Source organism: Dryobates pubescens, chromosome 24 (genome assembly GCF_014839835.1).
Source record: "Dryobates pubescens isolate bDryPub1 chromosome 24, bDryPub1.pri, whole genome shotgun sequence".
NCBI classification, from domain to species: domain Eukaryota; kingdom Metazoa; phylum Chordata; class Aves; order Piciformes; family Picidae; genus Dryobates; species Dryobates pubescens.
Window position 1 is genome coordinate 4,273,865 of NC_071635.1, and position 23,572 is coordinate 4,297,436.

General features: G+C 41.2%; 1 protein-coding gene across 1 annotated transcript in view; it reads right to left on the reverse strand.

Moving 5' to 3' along the window:
* The window catches only part of ARSJ (arylsulfatase family member J), a 107,718-nt gene that overhangs the window by 40,563 nt on the left and 43,583 nt on the right, over window positions 1-23,572 (reverse strand). The window contains exon 2 of the mRNA XM_054172625.1: window positions 21,778-21,828. The gene's annotated coding sequence lies outside the window, so the exon portion shown is untranslated. The remainder of the gene's footprint in view (window positions 1-21,777; window positions 21,829-23,572) is intronic.

The following is a 23,572-nucleotide window of genomic DNA, read 5'->3' on the forward strand; positions in this document are numbered from 1 at the left end:
TGTGATCTACATCAGCACTACCACATCAGAACCAGTTTAGTGGCGCTCAGAGTTCCAGTTTTTCTTTCAGATGCTTGTAAGAAGTTTCCATGCACTAAATGCATAGCTCTGACCCTAGAAGCTGCTTCCTGACCAATAGCCATAGTGTGTGTATTAGCCGTCGAATGTTGGCTCGCACACTTCAGTAACACTGTCTAATACAAGTGTCTGTGGTTTGCCTGCCCAGATGTCTGTCAGTTCCTAAAAGCACTGTGTGTCCTTGTTCAGGACCCAAAAAAATCTGTCTTGAGGGAACTTTAATTTGGGTCAGGTCTAAGTGATTTTGTGCAACAGAAATGGCCTCACTCTAAAATTTCATCTGAAAAAGAGCTGTTCAGAAATAGCGAAGCATTGTGCTGCAGTTTGCAATGCTGCAGCAAGGAGAAAATGGATGTAAAAGCAGATTTAGTGAGTTTAATGTGCTACCTAAGGGCTTGTCCAGGCTGGAAAGTGATATTGATAGAATTACATCTGCACTGTAAAGCCTGCAAAGTTTAACTCCTGAGGTAGAACATATTCTGAAGTTAGAGGAACTTTACAGCATGTTAACTCAAAAGAAGACCCCAAAACCCTCCAAACCCTTAAACTGAAGGAGCCCTTAAATTTTCTTATACCAAAATGACATGCCCTTCAAAAGAATTCTATATTCACATTTTTTACTCCTGCTTTTCCTCCACATTTACAAGACCAAAAGAATGTTTATATAAGCCCAAACCCATACATGGTAAAACACAAATTGGATCAGCAGTGCTATTTTGCCTTTAACCCATCTACTGCAAAATGCCAAACAAAATATGATGCCCTTTGAACACAAGCTGTAACAGCACCCAGGACCCAGACAGACATTAGAGCATCACACTAAATATCAGATCAAAAGCAGATCATTCCCACTAAATGATGAACCTCAGTAAGCAGAACTATGGAATCATCTAAAAACCAGCTTGGAACTGGGATTGATTGAATAGTAAAGAGTACATATACATCAGGAAAACATCATCCTTGATATTCCTCACAGCAGTGCCCTGCTAGTCACACTGTAGGTCACCATCCAACTGCAGATGACAACACTGGAGGGCAATCTCTGTCAAACGTTTATAAACTTAACCTTCTTTCTTTAAGAACCTGGTGAAACTTTCCCCCCCACACTTTTGTAAAAGCAAGAGGAAGAAAATGTCAGCCAAATGCTCTGCTGGCCTTTAAGTGAAGAGGCTTGGAAGATAACATACTATTAATATTCCACTTAAGAAAATATTTGTGGACACTCAGGAGTTGCCAGCATGTTTTCTCCAGCCCATTCAGGCTGCTCAGGGAAAGAAGCAGGAAAGTTGTGAAGCTGGAGGAAGTGGTTTTCCCTTAGGGAAAAGAAATCCAGAACCTTCAGAGGTATTTAAACTTGAGTACAGTGAATACATTAATTCAAATATACAGTAGTTACAATGGTATTTATTATACCACTAGGAAATGAGATATTTTAAGTACTGGTTACTCAGTCTCTGCATGCAAACATGTACAGAGGATGGCTTCTACTGGAGACTCATCTGCAGTTACCTTCATTTAAGGTAGGGCCTGTTGAACCTGCCCTTTCTTGTTCCAGATCAGGCTGATATCTGACCTTTCCATTTCTGAGACTTGCCTGTTTGACACACAAATAGCAGCCCAAGAAGAACACCTTTCTGAAGTGAAGTGCAACTCAAACATTAAACGAGACTGTTCCTTAAACAGGTCACAGTAGAGAGCAAAGAGTCAGTACTAGCACAGACAAGGACTGGCCTGATTGAAGGATTTTCTGTTCCAAGCTGGGGTTCTGAGGAATGGCCCTGGGAGGTGTGACTGGGAGGTGTGTCTCTGAGCCACAGCTCCACTCCCGTTCCCTACATGCCACGAGCTTGCTACTGTATTGGGTCAGGTTCAGGGAATAGGGAAGATAAAGGGGTTTGGGGGACAAGAGAAACTGTTTTGACTGATTTGGGGGAAGCAGATAAAAATGCCAAAAGGGATTATGGCACATAATATATTATCTTTCTTGGCCCCAACTAGCCCCTTCTTCAAGCTGCTGCATCAATGAGACACTCCTGCAGTGCAGGACACTGGCTTACAGCTCCAGTGAGAGCAGCACAGCAAGGCTGGGAGGATGAAGGTTCTCATTCCTTAGGTCATTACACATCCCAGGAAGGAATCTCACACTGAATTCAAGTAAAGCAGGAATGATAGTGGCAAATGAAGTCTTGGGAAGACAGTTTGTAGGAATGAAGAGATGATAACATTCTAACTGCTCTTCCAACTCTTGGTTCAGTGTCAGAAAGGCAGTTCTTGACAGCTGGAGACTACGTTTCCCCTTACCTTCAAGTCAAAGCTGTCAGTAAGAAGGAAGGCTGAAGTTGAGGACCTGCATTCCACTGCTCCCTCTTTCTGCCTAGGGCAAGAAAACTTTATCTGCTTAAGGAATAGTTTTTTGAACTGTTATTTTTAGCTTACCAGCTAGTCCTACAGCAAGAGCACAGCAGACTGGCCTACACACACAATTGATATTCTTCATCTTTCCAAAAGCAGGAAACAACTTGTCATTTCCTTTCCCCCTGGCTGGTTATTGCACACCCCTGTCCTCAGTGCACCTCCTGGTGAGGACTTCTCTGCACTCTGCTCCCCAGGTGGATGCTGTGCTTTTGCCAGGGGCTCATCACTGGAAACAGTGGGTTAGAAACATGACTAAAAACCTGGTGAGTCATGGGACTTACATCATTCCCTTTGCCTTCACTGGTGGACCTGGTCATAAATTTACAGATGTGCTACTTGTGCATATTCAGATTCCACCCGCAGCTCACTCCCCGTTTGATGATGACATAACCAGACTTTTGCTGTTAACTCATTCTATATTTAACACATTTTCCTCAATTCCCTGTAGTCCATAGGCAAAGGTCCAGGTTCTGATCTCAGTTGCCTGCAGTGATGTAAATGTGCAGTCCCTCAACTTATGCCAGTAAAATCATCCTGGCAATTTAGGGTTTGACCTTAGATACACCTCTCATATCAGCAATGACTGAAACAGCACAGCTTTAGAAGAACTGGTGGTCACCTTCCTGGAGGACCCTCCAGTTTCCCAGTTACAAAGGAATTCTAATCCCAAATGAAACAGAAGCAAGTCTTTAAATTTGTACAGTGCTACTGAAAAACCTGCTTCTGGAAGCTGCAGCTGGATGATAGGCTGCCTAGTGTGCTTCCTGGGGAGCAGGGGACTTTTTAGCAGCAGAGGCCAGGGAAAGTCCTCACTGAAAAAAGGGTCACACCATTGTCAGTGACACGATGATACAACCTCTCTCCACATGAAGTGGCTATGATACTACTGTACTGCTCTACTGCTGTACATGTACAGCATGTACAGCATGTACATGGCTGTACTGCTACCATGCTACTTCACCAATTATGAAGCAAAAGATCTGCATTTGCAGTCATAATGGCAAAAGAGAATTTTACTTCCTCAAGGATGAGGACAAGAAAATTTATTTTGCATGAGCAGTGGAGTAGCTCCCTTAGATGTGTTTCTGAACAGCATCCCAGGCACCTCTTGGAACTGAAAAGTGAACAAGCTTGATAGACCCTGTCTGGTGGTCTGTCATAGTTTGTACTTGGCTGTGTACCCACATCTCTGATACCATCATCAACATGCTTAAGTCCACATGAAATACCCCTGGTATAGGGACTCTTTGGCTCAGCATTAATACAAGCACTCTTGGTGGGTTTCTGCTCCACCACCACTAGTTTTCAGTTAAGGCTGCCCTTAAACTCAGATACAAAATCTCCTTCAAATTTTCTTTTTTAATTCCTCAGTTTGGATGTCAGTGAGCAAGGGCATGGACATTATTCTGGCTTCACTATGTTTCTGAAGAGCCAAATAGTCTGAATAGGTTACAGCACACATTTAGAGGCTGCCATAGCCAGCAGCATACTACTGCTTCAAAGCCTTGGCTTGCTGTTGGTACAATCCCTTTGCCAGAGCAGCTATCATCTCCAACATGGTTTCCTTGCCACAATACTGCAAAAGAAACACTCTCAGTTGTTCCTAGATCTTACACACAAGGTCACTTGTCTTGTTTAAAACTTAGTGCAGTTAAAAAGGGCAGAGCAATAGAACTGGGGCAAGGCACGGCCTTAAAACGCAGCATAAATCTAAACTATTTAAGCAGGATGGGTCTTTTCAGAGGGACTAAAGTTTTACAGTGGAAGAGAAATCTTCTCTTTGGAAAGAAAAATTCTTTTCTACTTTATGAGGGATAATAGCACAGCCAGCTGCAGAGGGTTGCCAATTGCCTGGCAGTCACAAAACAAGACATTTTTCCCCTACACAACAGTAAAGCTGAACATACAGATCAGTCAAAGGCTGCAACTGCAGCAAAACATAACTCTAGTATTTGCTGTCAAGGTTAGGGATGCACAGCTGCAACAAAGCTCTCCCTTTCTAATGAGAGCTTCAAAGGGGAGGGATGCTTTTAACCTGGAATGGTGGGTGGCTTTCAGAAGGAAGAATGCTAATGAAGTGCTTGTAAGGCTGGGGATGCTTTAGATGTTAAATACTAGAAATGGCATTTGGATGACTCGCTGCTCTACCAAATAGGAGCTTCAGGTCACGTATGCAGATCTTTACACATTGTCATGTCAGAGATTAATTTGGCAATAAATTTTCATTCTACCTTATAATGATTGGCAATTAAAACAAATTACATGCATTTCCAGAAGGTCCCATAGTGCAACCAGCTGTGCCTGACCAAAAGGGAGGTTATACCAAGCACATACAATTATGTTTGCACACATTCATAAGTGCTTCCTATAGCAACTGTCCTACACACAGCTGGAGGGCAATGGGAAAGATTTTGCACAGTTATGCCTATCACAGTCTTCATTCCTCCTTTCTGTAGTCTGATGTTACACTTCTGTTAGTTCTTAATTCTTTTGGAGTCCTTTTGTCCTTAGCTCTTTTGGAAATACAGTCAATATTAGTTTCAACCTTTCAGATGTATCTCAAAATGGTGACAAATATTCTGACACAACCCACACCTACTTTGATATTTATAGTTTTGTCCTGTCCCAAAACATTTTAGCAATTGCTGACCTCTTAGGAATCCTCAAAATTTTCAGGCTATGCAACTGCTGGTACTCCTATTACAGAAGATAGTGGCTTGGGAGCTTCTGGAAATTTCCCCTTCCTTGTGAGGAACAGCCATGGCATGTGATGAGCCCAAATTTACTGCAATTTCTGCCCTTCTAAGTGTACACTACTGCCATGTGCTTTCTTCTCTTGCTGTTTAATACTAGGCAGAGTGCTGCACGCTGAGCTAACTGAATCGTTTTATCTGCACAGTGCCAATATCACCCTGTGTCATGTTTTATAGAGCACTCTTCTCTCCTCCAGCTCCAGCTTGACAGTCTGTGATATACCCATTGAACAGCATTGCTCAGCTGAATGCTAATATTCAAGTAAAGCTTATAAACAGATTTATAAATATAAAACTCCTCCACATCTGGTCCAGATGGCCTATTGGATGAGTAGACTTGGAGCTAAAGATGGATGCATGTAAGTTTTATTTCTCTCATCCCTACATCACTGTCCTTCTTATGCCCTACTGCCCCTCAAAGAGCATTTCTAATAACAATTGGATTGCACATAATAGTGCTGCATCCCACCAAAGCCCCAGTGCAGGACAAATTGCTGGTTGCCTGGGAGAAGAGACCAGCCTCCACCTGGGTACAACCTCCCTTCAGGTAGTTGTAGACAGCAAGAAGGTCTCCTCCGAGCCTCCTCTTCTCCAGGCTAAGCAACCCCAGCTCCCTCAGTCTCTCCTCATAGGGTTGTATTCCAAATCCCTCACCAGCTTTGTTGCCCTTCTCTGGACACATTCCAGCAAGTCAACATCTTTCCTGAACTGAAGGGCCCAGAACTGGACACAGGACTCAAGGTGTGGCCTAACCAGTGCTGAGTACAGGGGCAGAATGACCTCCCTACTCCTGCTGGCCACACTGTTCCTGATCCAGGCTAGGATGCCATTGGCCTTCTTGGCCACCTGGGCACACTGCTGGCCCATGTTCAGCTTACTATCAACCAGTACTCCCAGGTCCCTTTCTGCCTGGCACCCAACAAGGTCTGACAACAGGTATGCTGATGTTTTAGGAGATCCTGAAGGTCTTCTGTAACAGCACAAGGAATTCAAAGGAGTGTTATTACAGTCTACTAATTAATTAGTTTAATTTTATGTATATATATATATATAGTTATTGGTTTCTCTGCCTGTGGAAAATGACATGATAAAGATCCTGTTGGAACTATCAGAGTTGTGCTCATTTTGTGGCACATAGATCATATAAAACAGAGGAGCTGGGTTGATTTGCATTAATTCTAGGCTAATACAGGAAAATGCAGTGACAGAAAATACTGAAGAGCAGGCCAAGGCAGAAGCAGTTGCCTGTGTTTACATTCAGTGTGCCAAGAGAGCATATTGCCAACCAGTAACACCTGCATGGAATCTAAAGTGCGCAGTTTTCAAAAGCTTAAAGCAATAATAACTCTTCTTTCCTTTAGACTTGCACTCTCACAGCCATCATTCTTCACACCAGTCTGAAATCCCCTGTCTTCCCATATCCTAACACTGATCAAACACTTTCTCTTGCTTATGGGTTTCTTTTGGTCTGGCAAGTCTGAAACACCAGATGGGTTCTTTGCTTCCTATGTGAATCTCTGAAAAGTTCTGAGTCAACTGACATAATCTCTTTTGTTAAATTAGTGCACCTGTTTCTACAGCTATGATAGAGTGAGCATAGAACAGACAAGGGTCTTCTGAACAATGGGACAGATGAACTTTTATCTACTGGAAAGATTAAGCAACAAATTCTCAGACAGTGTGCTAAAAAAGTATGCTAGAACAGTCACTGGGCTCTTGTTCCCAGGATGTATTACTCATATGAACAATACTGGACCCAGTGCTTCCTTTCATCCACTTCTCAATTCTTTTAATAGAGTTGGTGGACATGGAGCAGCAGTGTCTCGGGTGAGGATTTACATGGATTAGGAAGACAGTATTACCTCTAATTCACTGAAGTCTTGCAGCCCTGCAGAGTGTTATCTTTTGAATACACAGGCCCAATCACGGGCTGCAACGATTTGTGTGACAAAACCATCTCTTCTGTGGCTTGACCCTCAGTTCAGTGCACAATGGTAGAAAGTCAAAAGCAAGACTCTCCAAGTGAGATTTTTTTGACTTTTCTCTGAGCTGAGAGCATATGGTGCAATGGACTTGGGTGAAATGCTTGCATTTCTTGCCACTTCTTATCTTAGGCCTTCTTTTCAAGGGTAGGTGGAACAATCACCTTGCCACACTCCTGCCAAAGAGGTGTCTATCAGTGGGCTGGTGAGGGGCAGACTACATTAAGCTGCTGAATGAAATGGAGACAGATGTATTGTCGAGAACAACTGCAGTTGTTTTCTGAGATCTTTGCTGATTTCAACATCAAACTCTTGACATTAGTAACTATAAAAGTAGGGAGAAGACACCAAGAGATCAGAGGCATCACAGGAAACATTTTTTTTAACTGAAAAAGCAAAAAGAGGAAGAAAAGAACAAAACCCCCAACAACAAAGCTGCCAAACATCCAGTCTTCCCTGCACCACCCCCCCACCCCCAAATCCCACAACCCAAACCCATCCCAGCACCTCACTCCTTCAGCTGTGATGATACCATTTAGTTTAGCTGGTTTCTAGGTCAGAATTATTAACTGCTAGAATGTCATTCCTGTAGCAAAGTGTTAGGCAATAGATCATAAATGTCATCTAAGTATTTCAGTAGCTGGAGCTGCTCATAACCCAAACAATAGGACTAAACTCAAGAGCAGAACCAAGGAGTCAGATCAGAGAAACACCACTGGCATTCCTTCCCTGGGCACTGGAAAAAAGCAATAAAGCCTGACCTGGTGTGCTCCTTATCTACCTAGAGCCAGCAACAAATGCCTCTTGTCTAAGAACTGGGCTCCTTCCAGCAACCAGCAGTTTGGGGATTTCCTGAGTTAGAAGCTGTCTCACAGTCAATAATTGAAATGGAAATGATACAGTTTTATATCCAACCTGTTCATATTCTTGATCATACCTTTGGTGTGAGTGTCACAGCTCAGCTAAGGCACTGCAAGAAATTCCATCTTCTAGTTGTTTTTAACCCACTACCTGCTGGATTGCTCTGCATCCTTTTTGCTTGTACTGCATGACAGAATGAGTGACAGCTCAGTATACCTCTTCCCCACAAGATTTGGACCTTTGTGAATAACCATGATACTCTTCCAGACTGTAAGAGAAGACTGCTGAAAAGTTCAAGTCTATTTAGTGTCTACTCATCCTGAAATTGTTCTATATTCTAATTAAGTCATTATAAAGTGAATTAATAAAAAACTTAGCTTAAACCCAGCTCTTTTCAGGACACACAACCTCTTGTCATATATTCCCTGAATGCATGCTTGTATGAAAACAGAATGATAGAATTGTTTGGGTGGGAAGGGACCTCCAAAGGTCACCTAGTCCAACCAACCTGCAGTCAGCAGGGACATCCTCTATTAGAGCAGTTGCTCAGAGCCTTGTTGAGCCTGACCTTGAATATCTCCAGGGGTGGAGCCTCAACTACCTCCTTGGGCCATCTGTTGCAGTGTTCCACTACCCTCATGGTGCAGAACTCGTTTCTAACATTCAATCTAAATCCACTCTTCTCTCATTTCAAACCATTGCCCCTGTTTTATCACTGCAGACCTTTGCAAACAGTCCCTCTGCAGCCTTCTTGTAGCCCTCTTCAGCTACTGGAAGGCCACTCAGGTCTTCCCAGAGCCTTCTGATCTCCAGGCTGAACAACCCCAGCTCCCTCAGCCTGTGCGCAAATGTTTTGGAAATTCATCCAGACTTGATTTGAAAGTTATAATTATGGAGTATCCATCATGGCCTAGCTGAGTCACTACTCTGTTAATCACTATCACTTCTGTACTGTGTTTCTAATCGGAATTTGATACTGTTCTGTGTTGCACAGGAATCAAAAGGTAAGGAGGAAAAAGAATACATTCATGAAATCATCCTGCAGAAATTGGCCAGAATGAAGTTCAGTCTAACACTGTATCACACAGAAATGCATAATCTGTAGGCAGCAGTGTGTTCTGAACACTAGGACAATCCAAAATTGCTGATTAAGTTCAATTAGTAATTAAAAAGCATAAAATGTGACCTCTTGGATTCTACAGAGGGCAATAAGTTCCAGCTGAAATGCTGTATAAGAGGATGTCATGCAAATTAGAGCCTCAGGGCACTATTACAGTGTAAGTAATAACAATGAGCTTAAATTCTGCAGGTAGGGGGTTTCTGTGGCTTCCTCCGGGAATCTGTGAGCATTTGGAAAGTTAGAATAGCTCCAAACCTTAAACAGGATTTCAGCTGGGCTTGGCTGATTGCCAGGACTGATGAAAACATATCGTTTACTTCCCCAGCTGAAAGCATAATAAATTAAGAATTTTCTGAGACCCCTTTAGAGATTCCTGCTTTAGTAATATCACACATATCGCTGCTTGGATTAATTACAACCCCAGCACCGTCCCAGGCTCATGGATGGAGCCCCACTGATTCTCTCTTCCACAAACAGTGCCACCCCCCTCTCCAAATTCCTGTCAGGCATGTTTAATGGCTCGCATCAGGCTGTCTTTTCAATTACACACAAGCCTTTTGAAACATCTCCACAAGCAACTGTGGGGAAAGGGGACACTTAAATCCTATTTCAGGAAGATCGGTGAGAGAAAGGTTTCCTTTACTACAAAAACAAACTTGAGATTCATCACCATGGGCTGTTATCTTACCCTCTAACCTCAGCACAGATCAGTTCTTATCTAGTCTCATTAACTTCTCGTTCCTTCATCCTCTTTCCAAGCAAGCAGCATTGGACAAGCCTCATTTATACACTGGCCAGCTCCTGTGAGAGGACTTTAGACAGACACAGCCCCGCAATAAAACCAAGCTGCCCTCCCAGGTGGGTTAGCATTTCCTCCACCGCAGATAGGGAGTAATTGAAATGAAAACCTCCTGTCTCCTGGCCTTCCCGTTTGGGATGAATTACCCATGCAGATACTTCACTGCCAGCTCTGTACTACTGACAGTATCATTAAGCTTAGCTCCACCAGGGACAAATCTTTTTTGCACTGAACAGTAATACTTTTATGCTGCCTAATGAGTTTTGCGGTGTTGCACGTTGCACGGGGAAGCAGATACCTATCCCTGTACACAAAAAGCACACTTTGAGAAATGCCTTTATGTGTTCTATAGAGCAAACCCTTCCTTTTCTTTTAGCAGAACTCACCAGATAGAACAGGCATCTCCTAGTTCTTCTCTTTAGAGTTTGCAATAAGTATCTGAGGTGGTGCCACAGGCTGCAGATGAGAAAGTATTTTGTACAGGTGTTCTTGTGTCAGCAGACGCAGGCAGGCATACTGACAACCACAAGGAGCTTCCCAAACACAGCCTCAGGAGAAAAATAATTTACTTTGCAGTGTGCAACTAGGGACACACTATTGCACAGTGCCCACAGATAGGAGGAACTTATTTGAACTGTTAGTCCAGAAAAAAGCCTGAAGTGAAACCCACTGAAGCCCATGGAAACGGTCTTCCCCGGTGAGCTGCGTACGAAGCCCTTGAATGGCACAAGCCACTGTAGCCTCATGATTCTGCAGCTGTTAAAACAATTGCCGTGGCTTAGGGGGAATGTTACTGCTTTTGTTTTCCCTGTTCCCCAGTGCTAGGCCTTAGAAATGCTGTGAAATAGAAACTATCATCACATGCACCAGAGGAAAAAACCCTGAGAAACTGTAATTTCCTCAACCGAGTGTCAGCAGGTTTGGTATCAATCTACAAAATCTTGAGTTATTTGATTTACAGGTTAAGTTTCTTCCCTGGGAATAGACTTCAACTGTATGTATTTGACAAAAGCTCTTCTTAAATCTTAACTAATATGCAGCTGCTGGTAGGTCAATCTATATGTATATACATACATACCTTTTAAAACACACATATATAACATATAGATAAAACCCCAATTGTTTCTGTCCATTTTTTCTTTATTCCATGGGTTTTTCATCCACACTCTATGACCAATAATTCTTGCTACCATAAAACCTCAGACTTTTGGCTACAGTAACAGTATGTATGGTCTAAACATCCACTACTAGAGCTGCCGTAAATTACAATCATCAGTTATGTTTTGTGCAGCAGAACTGTGTGAAATGACAAGAATCAAGAAGCAATGTATGGAAATGTATACTTAGAAGTCCAATCCTCTTGGTTTAAGATGTAAAAAGGCCTCTTTCAATACTACAGAAAATTCCTTCTAATAGTGTCTCTAAGCTAAACACTTACGAATGTATTTGCAGACTGTTACAATATTGCCAAAGCTCTATGCCTTCAGATCATGGGTCAGGCTTGTAATTTTCATGGGATTTAAACAAATATTTTTCTTTAATACATTTTGGATCCTGTACACCCTCTGAATTTTGAGGTTTGAATGCAGTGTATTTTCAGGTTCTTGTTTGTTAAGAAAAAAAAGCAAGAAAACACACTCCCCATTTGTTACCACAAATAATTCCAAGTGATGTTTCTTTCTTCTCTCACACTCAGGTGTGAGTCCATAAGTAAATTTTCAGACGGTGATAAGACTGTAAAAGCTATCAGCCCAGCATTTAGCTGTGTTTCACCTTCTGTTTGTGCTCCTCTCTGTGGAGTTTTGTTAATAGAAATACTTATCAGAGGCAAACCCCCAATGTGATAGCCAGCATTAATGATAAAAATGGACTATTTTACATGGAAGCAAAATATTGAGTTCAGAACAATTAGAGAAGGAATTCCCTAGGTGAGCTATGACTGAGGTAAACTGTAAGCATTGATTATTTGCATGCACACATGCCCCAGAACATATTTTGATTTTACTAGCAGAATGTATACATTAAAATGAGTTTTTCTAATTATTATTTGGATGCTCAAACTCATCCATAACAATCCTGGTCTGCGTACAGGTGAACCACACAAGCTGCTTACTGAAAAGCAGAGAGGCCTGTGTTTGCTTAATACACAGACTGCCACTGATAAAGGACTGGCTTGGCAACAGTGTAAATGTGACTCAAAAATGCAATTGCTTGTTATGTCAGCAACCTGGAGCCAAAACCCTAGGATGTCTCTTCCAGATGGTCTTGCTTGCAACCACCTCCTGTTTTCCCCTTGTCTAGTTCTAACTGTACTGATGAAGACACTCATGTCAAGGTCTTGGCTTACAGTAAAGCAGACTAATGTCTTAGTTAGAGCAGACCTTTCTCAAAGATTAACAATAAATATGAAATCTCCAGTTCTTCTCTTAGATAGCTCATTTCAAATACACCAAGCAAATATCCCATGGTTGCAGGCCCTAATTCCACAGATACAGGAACCTGATCTGCTTGGTGGCATGAAACAGGAAACTTGGTTACCTTCCATATTCTATGACTTATACTGTGTTTGTATTAACTCTCAAGTGGAAGGTGTTGTGCTGATCAGACTTTGATCTAGAGCCTTGATCCAAGTCTACTGCTTCCAGTGCACAATCTAATACCCAGAAAGAGAGTCCCTTGCATAAAATTTGGAGGTTAAAAGGATTGAAGTGTGCATGGCTGGATATGACTCATAATAACAAGTGCTATACTGTCAGTGGAGACTCATCACTTCACACAGAGTTGCTGGAGGTTTAACTCCTCTGTAACTCCTGTGATTTCCAAACTACAGGACTTTCTCTTCCCCTGTTGGTTACCACAGCCTGTTGAACCACAGAATTCCAATGTATCACACAATGTATCACTGTCTGCTTAGGGATACACAAGAAAATTCAGTCAGAGTTAGTCACAGCTGGGAATGCTAAAATGGATTAAACTCCCCATGAGGTCACTTGCAGTCGAAGTTAAAATGACCTTAATTTGATTTAGATTGCTCCAAGCCTCTTTAGATGCACCCTGACACCTGAAAACTGCCAAGATACCCTAGTGCAACCAGTTTGTAATTGCTTGCACCAGAGAACCTGTCTCTGCTTTTCATCCTCTGTAGCCCCTTAACGTCATTCAAACAGATTATGCTGACTGGCAAGTCAGACTAGTTCAGCAAGAAAACAATTACAGGTTGGGTTTTTTTAATTAGAAGCGACAGGACCCCAAACATTTTCTGCTGCAAATTCTCTTTGAATCATTTCTATGCCTTGTAAAGAGCCATTAGTCAACAATTTGGAACCCTGTAATTTGCCTAATGCAAGCAAGAAATGCAAACCCAAAAGAACTGTGTGGTACAGAAAGCTGTGAACTAGGGACATGGAGCTGTGACCAAGATTTTGGGTTGGAAGTGACCTTGAATGGTTTTTGTCCGACGTAATTTAGCACTGAGATTCCAAAGTGTTTTCTCACACTTTGTTTATCCAAGTCACAGGTAACTGTACCTCATGAATAGCTCAGTTCCAAGGCACAGGAAAATTCCTGGTTTTTGGAATACACTCCACCCCTCTAATCCAATTTATCATTGGCTCTGGAACGCAATAGACTAGAAAGATGACATTCCCAATGGGATTTCACAGAGATTGGAGGTTATGCCACTGACTTTGATATCACTCAGGGTAGCCTCTTAGATCCAGATTATTTTGCATTTTGGAGAACCCAGTGAGGTCATTACCACAGCTTTATGAAACCCAAATATGTTTTCTATTTATGATCCTTTTCCCACATTTTGCATTTGAAGTGTTGTTTAACGATTTTTATTTTGCCAGTTGTTCACCCCTAAGGATGAACTATAAAACCAGTTTCAAACTGTAGATGGTTTTGTAATCCAACAAAGTTATGGGCAGCAGCTAGGGACAGTAGCACTCAATAAAATTTAACTAGTTAAAGTAAAACTGGCACCAGTATTTTCTCTGTTAATATGGTTAGCCCTTTGGCAATTACTGCATGACATATTGTGCTTCAAGCAATCTGTCTCCTTTTTTGTGTGTGACTGTACTGATGGTAAAGATTTGCTTAAGGACATATTTATTTGTTTTAGAAATTCTTCAGGAAGAAAATGTAACTGAAGACTGATGCAAATGGCTGTAATATCATGTACTGCACTGATTTTAGTGTACATCTGAAAATTGCTGTTTCTATGGTAATTGAGCACCAGTTTCTGGATGTGAAAACTAAATTCACATAGGCAAAAGCCAAGCACAAGCGCGCACACACACACACACAACTTGCTGAATGCTCTTGGAATCCACTCAGGATGATTTATTTTCCAACCCTAAATTTCCCTTGCATGTAACATTCCCTAAACACTGTGAACACTACGTACAACACTTCACAGGCTGAGCTACACCCTGGGAAGCTTTTTATGCCAAGACAGAAGAATGTCAGCCAAAAGGTAAAATTGGAGGAAAAACCCCCACCCATATTCCTGTTTTCAAGCATTGATATCCCTCTTTGTAAAGGGGGAGATAGAACAAGAATGCATAGAAATAGCTGCTTATTAGTAACAAATAAGCAATTTGAAGTGAACAGCTAGGAATGCACTTAAGGTCTTAGAGAAATCTGCTCGCAGAGCAGCAGAGCTACCAGCAGTCATTTACTTTCTGATGCTGTCTGTAGTGACACAAACTGTGATACATATAATTCTGTACAAAACAGGAGTGTTTTTGCTAATGCTTTGCTTTTTTGCCTTTTTTTTTTTCCTGACTGAGCTGTGCAGTGGCAAATGGTGGGGATGCACTTGAGGGGGTTCTTCTAGCATACCCAGTGGGAGATTTAGGAGTAGAACTGGATTTTCCTTACACTGGAAGTGGAAAAGCTGTGCAAGAGGTTATGAAAACAGGTAAGTTTGAAGCTGGCTCCTTGCTGACCTCAAGGAATTGGATTTCTGGTTTTGTATTTCTCAGGCAGCAGCAGTGTTTTATGGCAATCCCATGCATTATATGGTTTATGATTGAGACACATCACAGATCTATTACCCCCTATGACAAACTAATTATTTGGGGATTACTGTGGTGAGTAATGTGAGCAGAATTTGCTTTATTGCCTCAGCATATTTGAGCTGGCAAATGGATTATGGATATGTCTTAATTCCATGAAGACAAACAACTTTATAGTCATCATTAACACAGGTTTTAAATGCTGTACATGGAATTCTGTGGAAATCCTTACAGGCATGGAAGAAAGCTATTGCATCTCACATGCAATATAATACACAAATGTAAGCTCCTCAGTGTGCCATCCACAAAGAGGGAAGCAGCAAACACATTTCTGATCTGCAGCAATGTAGCAAGTTCATATAATTCAGTACATATGTAACCCTGGGGTAAGTCTGTCAGCATAATCAGGATTTTCACAGCATCTGAGTGCTGCCTCAAGGCATTTGGAAACACCTTCTCCGTGCTGGCTCTTAACAGTGCAGGGGAGTGTAATGAAATAGAAGCTGTGTTCTGCACGATCTCCTCTACCAAACACTGACTGTGACCCTGATGCTGAAATGCTTACATACATGCTAAAAATTTCTGTCATAAACAGTCCCACTACTCGTGTGAGGCACGTAAAATGCACATGCAGTTTCTGGCAGAAGTGGAAATCCCACTTTAGGGTTACCACCTTATTGCTGATGGGTTAGAAATGGGTCGGGTCCTTTCACGTGTTACAGTACAGGAGAAAATAACATGAAATAAAAGCAAATTACAGAATCTGTATTTGAATCACAAAAAATTACTACCAGCCTCAATGCCCTCACTAAGAGATAAAGACCTGTCAGAAAAAAGATTTAATAAAAGGAAAGCAAGAAATAACAAAATCTGACTAGTCCTGCCTAATTAAAACAGAGCAGGTCGCGCTGTCCTCTGTCTCTTTATAGATGCAAAGCTGGATGACACAGGCAGAAGTAAATAGTGGACATTCATTGGTCTTGTTCTTCATTGTCATTTCTGGCAGACCCAAATCATTTCAGCATGATCTCTTTCTGTGTTTCCAAACACAGTCATGGGCTTGGAGACCATATTTGGCAAAGGTGAGAAAGAAAGGAATGTAAAAAAAGTGCAAAGGGAGTTGTTAGCTTTATAAAGCAGTCATATTTCTTCTCCTTTCTTTTCTCCTTTTACAGAGTCTCTAGCCCGTGCTGCTGATGGAAAGGATGTGGCTGAAAAACTGGGCTGGGGTTTAGGATTCACTTCTGTGCTCTGGTACACATTCCAAGCATGATGATGAGCCACTGGATATTACAACAGTGTGAGCTAGTAAAGTGTCACCATGTGAATAATTTTGTTCACAGAGATAACTGTCAAAACCACCCCAAACATGGAACAAATCTAGGGATTGCCTTTTAGAAAAATATCTGAGTAATGAAATAATGATTGGAAGTAATTAACAGCATCATGTAAGAACAGAGAGCAAATTTGGCACACATTCTGATGCTCAAAGGTGAGCGGGCGTGAAAACCAACGGCAAGACAAAAAATGGCCAAGTTTCTCTAGTAAGAAGTTATATTAATGGACTAAAAGCACAACTTGGGAACCAGACAATATTTATAGAAAATATGTGGCTAATGAGAGAAAAGAGCCATGAAAATTTTCAGATGGTAAGAAAGTATTATGGCAAAGATTGAAAGAAAAACAGGCTTAATGACTGAATAAGGAGAAAAATCAGATCAATTAAAGGAAGTGTCGAGTTGATACAGTTCAATTACTGGAAGCAGCAAGAGCTTTTTAGTTGGCCAAATGAACTAGTAAATGAATATAGAATTGCAGAGGTTTCTGGGCCTCTAGAGATAAATTAGTGGCACTGGCTGGTACTGCCATTTGTTAAAATCTGTTTGGGGATTCTGTTAGAAGCACAACTAATTGCCTTGCATTTTCAAGACTAAGCAAAAGTGGAACAGGCTGAATTCATAGATGTCAAGAATTACCTCCACAATCTCCTGCTTTTCCTCTACATTTAATACTCTATGTAAGACCCAGTGGGTTCCACTATGCCTTTTGAGTCTGCAGTCTGTCATGGGTGGGCTGCAGCACAGGGATCACTGACCTGGAGGAAATGTTCTGAAGAAGGATAATTTCTTTTTTATGAGAGTTGCTGTAGTACTCTGGAAGAACCAGGGAATTACAGCATCATTCTGAGGTACTGCCTGAGCAGTGTTTTGTGAACCCTCTCTTCCATTTGGGAACATGGGTCTTAGGCACTTAGCAGCCAAGTGTCCTTTTTTTGGTTTTGTTTTTTTTTTAAACACACTCAATAGAGATCACATGGCTTTTTTTGAGGGGAAAAAAAATAAAAGAAAAAAAGACTAGGTGGTTCTGTTGGTTGTATTCTGTGTGCTTGAAACTACAAGTGGGCTCAGATTAATGTTTCAAAGCATGCGTAAGGAAAGAGACCGAGGAAACGGCTGGAAAGGGAGTCTCAGACCAGGAACGATGAGATCTCCAGAAACAAGCAGAGAGAGAAATGGGAAGGTTCATTGGGCACCATCCAGAAACAGCAAATTCTCCTTTCAACTGCAATAACTTCCATGTAGTTTGTGGGGCTTGCCCTCCTGACATAATTTGTTCCTGTACACTTCAAATTTCCTCCTTTCTTACTTCACTGTGCAGAGGCCCTTGTACGTAACAACTCCATCGCCAAGCTGTCAAACCTCTCTGTGCTTCTAAGTAACATTAGCAACCTGTATCCCTCTGGAGGAGATAAATCACAAATCTCCCCTTGCTCCTGACAGCTTCTTGCTCACTGCAATACCTATTCTCACTTTCTCCTGAAAGTAAGGCTGAGGAAAAAAGGGTCTTCTGTTTTGGTGGCGATTAGTCTCATGAGCAGAACCCCACAAGAATTGAATTCTTGACAATTCTTGCCTTTACAGCAGTCACTTAGTATCAGCATGTTTCATTTCCCCATGAACAATGAGGAAGCTTGGGTCTCTACCTGTTGATATGCAAAGAAAGGACATTTTGGAAGGAAGAGGAACTACTGAAGCTAAGCACACCATGTACACCCATGTACAGCCATGAATGCCACACGGGTTCTGTGATGCAAAGCATTATTAGGCTGAGTATGCGAAGGTCTTACTCACTTTGCAAAGCAGCATTTGAGGAACTCCTCCCTGGATTTCTGTCATTCCAGACCTCCTGGTAAGTGTGGGGGAGAGTGCAGGAGGGAGAACACAGATGCAGATAGTGTGTCACTGCACTGCTCTAACATGGTCTGCAATTAATGTGATTTGCAATTGCTGAGGAAACACAGTGGTGTCTTTTACTAGGAGTGAGAAGAGAATTGGCATCAAGAGGAGAATCCAAAGGGCAGATCTGATTGCTCATCCAAACTGATACAGTGATTTAGAGGAACCTTTTATGCAACAAATGACAAGAATTTAGAGTATTTTTTACTCTCTGAGGAGAAAGAGAATGCATGTAGAAATCCTATTAAAAAATCCAATAAAGATGGGATTATTTTTAAAAGTACTGAATTAGGTTAGCATTGCAGCTTTTCTATTCCAAAACAAGGTACAGAAAACCCCATATATTGTGAATTCATTTTTTCAGTGAAATACCACAACCATTAAAGAAATTATGATTGATAACTTCCCCAAATGAGAATACAGGGACATGGCCTGGGGAGAGATAAGGGGAAAAAAACTGCACAACATAAAGAAGCTTAAAGCTCAAAGCTTGTTACCTAGCTCTGCAGCTCCCAGGCCTTAAGTGAGATGCCCAAGTTTGCAAAACAGACTCAGGCATGCAGAAAGCACCTGGAGAAAATGATCTGCTTCATGGTGAAAGAGAAGAGACCCTTCCCTTCTCCTCTGTGTGTTTTTTTTTTGCCATTTGCCTTTAAATAACACAGAAGCTGACTACTCATGCAGAGAAGGAATGTAACCCAGGCAGCCCATGTCTTGTTCTAGCCCCACAGCTCCTGGATCACATTAGAATAGATCTCTTCTTTCAGGGACATTTGAAAAGAAAGCATTTCATCTGCCATAGTATGAGAAAAGCCATTAGGCCTAACCTATTGGAGTTACTTCACAACATTATACAACCTGTTCCAAGATAACCACAACCAAGGTGCCTATGTCCTTTTTTTCCACCAGTCCTTTGCAGTCTACATAGAAAATACGCTGACATTTCTTTCACTTTATAGAAGAAACTTTTAGTGACTTCCCACATGCTTCTGTCATCCCTTTTTAAATGATCACTGTGGACACAAAGAGATAATTTGTCCTCTTACTCCCTGTTCTTCTCCAACAAAAAGTAAAGTTTGAAATTATGATTTATTAACAGACTCCGAAGCTCCTCTCAGCTAGGATAGTATAAACATAGTACAATAGAACTATGGTCTCTCCTTATTGCTTCTCATGCCCTTAGGACAGCAGCTCAGGGCAATTTTATAAGCCCACAGCCTCTGGCCACTGGAGCATCCTGTGAAGGCTGTTTCAGCCAAGAGGAATGCTGCTGGATCTGATGCTGATCTAAACTTTGCTGTGTGGGCGTTATGACATAACATCCAACATCATCTGTCCAGAAGTCTAAACCAGATAGAACTGTGGATTTAATTTGTGAGTTACCTTTGATCACATGAAGTTGAAAACATTGAATTATTTCATCTCTACTTACAATGTAAAATCTTTGGGGAAACCCACTAACAAGAGGCAATGGAAATGAAGCAGTAAATGCAAAGAAAACATTCAGTGACTACACTAAGAGAAACCTTGGCACAGCCTAAGATAAAATAAGGAATGGTGTTTTAATTATGGGTTGTATTTGGTTTTTCAAAGCAACAATGACAGCTATCGTCGGTGAAAGAATGTGGTGTAAAAACTCCCCTGATGAACTGGCAGGCAGCTTCAAGCACAATCCCATTTAGAGAGCAAACCAGCATATACAGCCCCAGGCTGCATTTTCATGTTACAAAGGGTTTGGTGACAATCCCTAGCTTTCCTCCTGGCACTTGTTTTTTGACTTCAGGTTCCGGGGCATCCTCACTGTGAGAGTTCGAAAGGCTGTGCTCTGAATTGTCTTAGAGAAGTGTTGGAGAAAAGACAATAGAGATTTTAAGCCCCATCAGCCCATCTATATCATAAAAAGAGCCTGCAGACAGATTAGATTGTGTTGGCACACAGTGAGCTACAGCACCAAGGGCACAGGGCCATCAAGCCCAATTGCTGCCAAACTCTGGGCATCATGAAACCAGGTCCTCAGCTAGGAGAAATTGATGCATGTACATTCAGCTGTCAGCCACTGGAATTGCTGCACCTCTTTGCTCAGACAGCACCATGACTTAATTAAGTGTTGATGTGTTTTGGGTGGAAGGCCCTGGGCAGCACTGCTTCTGAATAAGCCATTTCATTTTAAAAAGGGTATGGGAACAGGGGCCTCTCCCATATTAGAGAACTATTTTGGAACTGAATTTGCATTCCACTTATCATTGTTTTCATAGTAGCTGAATTTATACTCCAAAGGAAAAAAAATGACATCACAAATTATATTCCTGTAACTCATTAAAGGTGATCATGAAATCAGTGGAAAAACTAGTACCAAATCTCCCAGTATGGAGGGATCATTAATTTGTTTTGCCTCTGCTTTGCAGGTTTAGGGAAGGGCAAACGTGCCTTGGTTTTTGCAATCTGCATAGACAACGGTCTCCAGTGGGCAGCGAGAGAACAATAAACAATTGCTGTAGGATATGTCCATTTTCCTTGTTCAAAATGTTGTGTTTTACATCAGCAAGCCTCTGGAGCAGATTAAAAATTAGCACAAACAACTCAAAGTGGAGATATACAGCTACTTCATTATGAGTTTCTTCCTCTAAAACACAGAAACCACCCCTCTCTCCTCCTTGCATATATCCTAGAATCTTTATAGTATCAAATGCAGGCCAAAGGAACATATGGCAGTTGGATTTCTTCTGGATGAGGTCATTTTGAAGAGCAGGTCTTTTTTCTACCTCTACAGACACTTACATGCCGTCCTCTGAATTTGGCCGTGACATTCCAGATAAAATTATCACTTTCCCAGTCCTTAGCATCTTCTCAATTTTCTTTTTTAAGTCAGTGCTGGAAGGATCACTATATCACTGCAGAATAGCTAACAGATTTCTTGGATTCTGGCCAAAATGCTGGGTTAGAACTTTTTCTTTTTTTGCTATGTTTTGGATGCATTTCATTCCTTGAGCTGCCAACGTAGTTGGACTTTTGGGGGGGGGGGGGCTTTTCAGGAATCATATAAAATGACTTCTATAGTACAGACACTCCTACTTTGGAGAAAATTCAGGCAGCTCTTGTTAAGGAAAAAAAAAATAAAAAGAAAAGAATTAAGGTAGCATTGCAGGAATTTGGTTTAAAACATCAATGTATCCCCAACAGTAAAAGCAGAGAACATCAATATAGGTTCCTCAGCCATACAGCATGTGAGCAGGTTGGTCTATATGATGTACAGCATACAGAAATATCAAAGTACATATTAAGAGGGACTGTTCTGGCATGTATGCTGTGACGCATCCTAGCTGTACCAAAAATATGAGGCATTGTGTAAAGGGAAGGAAGAACCACAAGAAACAGGGTTTTGTGCAAGCACTAATTACACAGATTGGATTAGAACTAGAATTGACAAGCAAACAGAGACTATCAACAAAGATGAAGTTATTCTGATTAAGAAGCAGGTAAAAGGAGAGTAGATCAATCCACTAATAACATACCTTGAATGATTTCTTTTCTCTCATTAGAAGACATCCTCTGTTTTCATGTTTCTGTAACCAGAAGTGAATAGTCAGGGGAGAAAAAAAATCCAAACATTGAACTTATTATCACACTTAATAAAAAAAATAAACCCAAGTGATTAGCAGTAAAAGGCATTGCTACTTAAATGCAGCTTTTAGCACATGAAGTCTTCTACTGAACTGCACATTGGTTCATGTTCATGGGGAAAGGTGCTCCACAAGGGCAGCTACAAGAGTTTGGGACTCCTCTCTACAAAGAGTGTTATCTGTGAATTTAGAGAACTCATTTAGCTCTCCCTACTTTATCACTCCCACTTGTAGAGCCCTGACCTGCCCCACAGGTGCTGTGAAGCTCAGTCAGTGCTGGTTAGAAGGACTGAGATTTTCAGCTGAAAGGCACTACTAAAAATATTGTGGTTGCCATAGAAACAGAGCATACAATACAATAGTGTGGCTCTTTGCAGGATATTGCCAAAAGATCAGAGATGAGAAACTCTTACTTCAACTGCCACAGCTCCAGTAGACCCACAAAAGCCCTTGTTATTTATATAACCTTGTCTTGCTCTGGTTTGTACCTTTGCAAATTTCTTCTTTCAGTGTAGAATTCCAAAGGTAAATTTTCCATGACCAAATAGTAACAGTACCAACAGTACCTAGTGCACTAACTAGTCTTCCTCTGGTTTTCTGCTGCAAGAGGATTGATAGTAGTTACCAAAATGCTCTCTAATTCATTTTAGAGCCATATCAATATTTAAACTGGAACTGTATTGATATTTTTGAGAGGCTGCTTTCACTGACTTCAATAACAGCATCATTATGATTGCTTGGGGTAAGATTTTGCATGTGTCTGCAGACAGGCTGCACATTTCATAACCTGTCCCCTAAATAAAAATTGAATATTTTAAAACTGCTGAGCACTCTGTAGCTCTTGGGATTGTAAATGGGATTTAGTGGGAATTACTAGAAGAAAAGCCACTACTGCAACTCGAACATTATCACTTGGCAGCCTGAGTGGATGTCAGAACTAACTTTCAATCCCATTCTTGAAACTCATTGCATAAAAACTGGAAGTAAACTGGGAAGTCTGTAACAATCTTGGCCTTTGCAAGAGCTGGGCTTGCTCATTATCTCTGGCTAACTTGAATAAACAGAGTTTTTGATATGTTATTTCTGAGTGAATAGTCTAGCTGGGAGAGAATTTAAGGAAGCTGCCTTCCAGTCCTTTTCTCTGAGTTATCCAATTCTCATGTCTAAAAATGGTCAATCTGCCAAGGCTTCATCCAAAAATGAAGGAAAATACATCTAAATGAGGACATTTCTGAGGAGTTTATCTTTTGTAATGATTAAAACAAGAGACCATTTGAACCAAAGTGCATCCACTATTTATTCTTCGAGTGGAGTGACTACATGCAGAAAGAGATATGGTTTATGTTATTGTTAGTCTGACTGGAGTTGAGTAACTGCTGGCAAATGTGCCTTGTTCAGCTATTCAAGAAACAGCATCCAGCAAAATCTTCCTACAAATATCTAATTGGCATCTCATGCTAATGTAATTAAATCAGCCTCAAACACTCTTTTAGTTGGCAAATTGTTTGAAGTACAGTAGAACACAGAGAGGTTGCCAGGGAGAAAATGCGGATTAGCAAAAGAAAGAAATATAAAACTTTAGGACTGAAAATAGCAGAATTAGACTCACAGAATTGCTTTGGTTGGAAAAGACCTTTTAGATCATTGAGTCTAACCATTATCTAACTATCAACTCTGGTGCTAAACC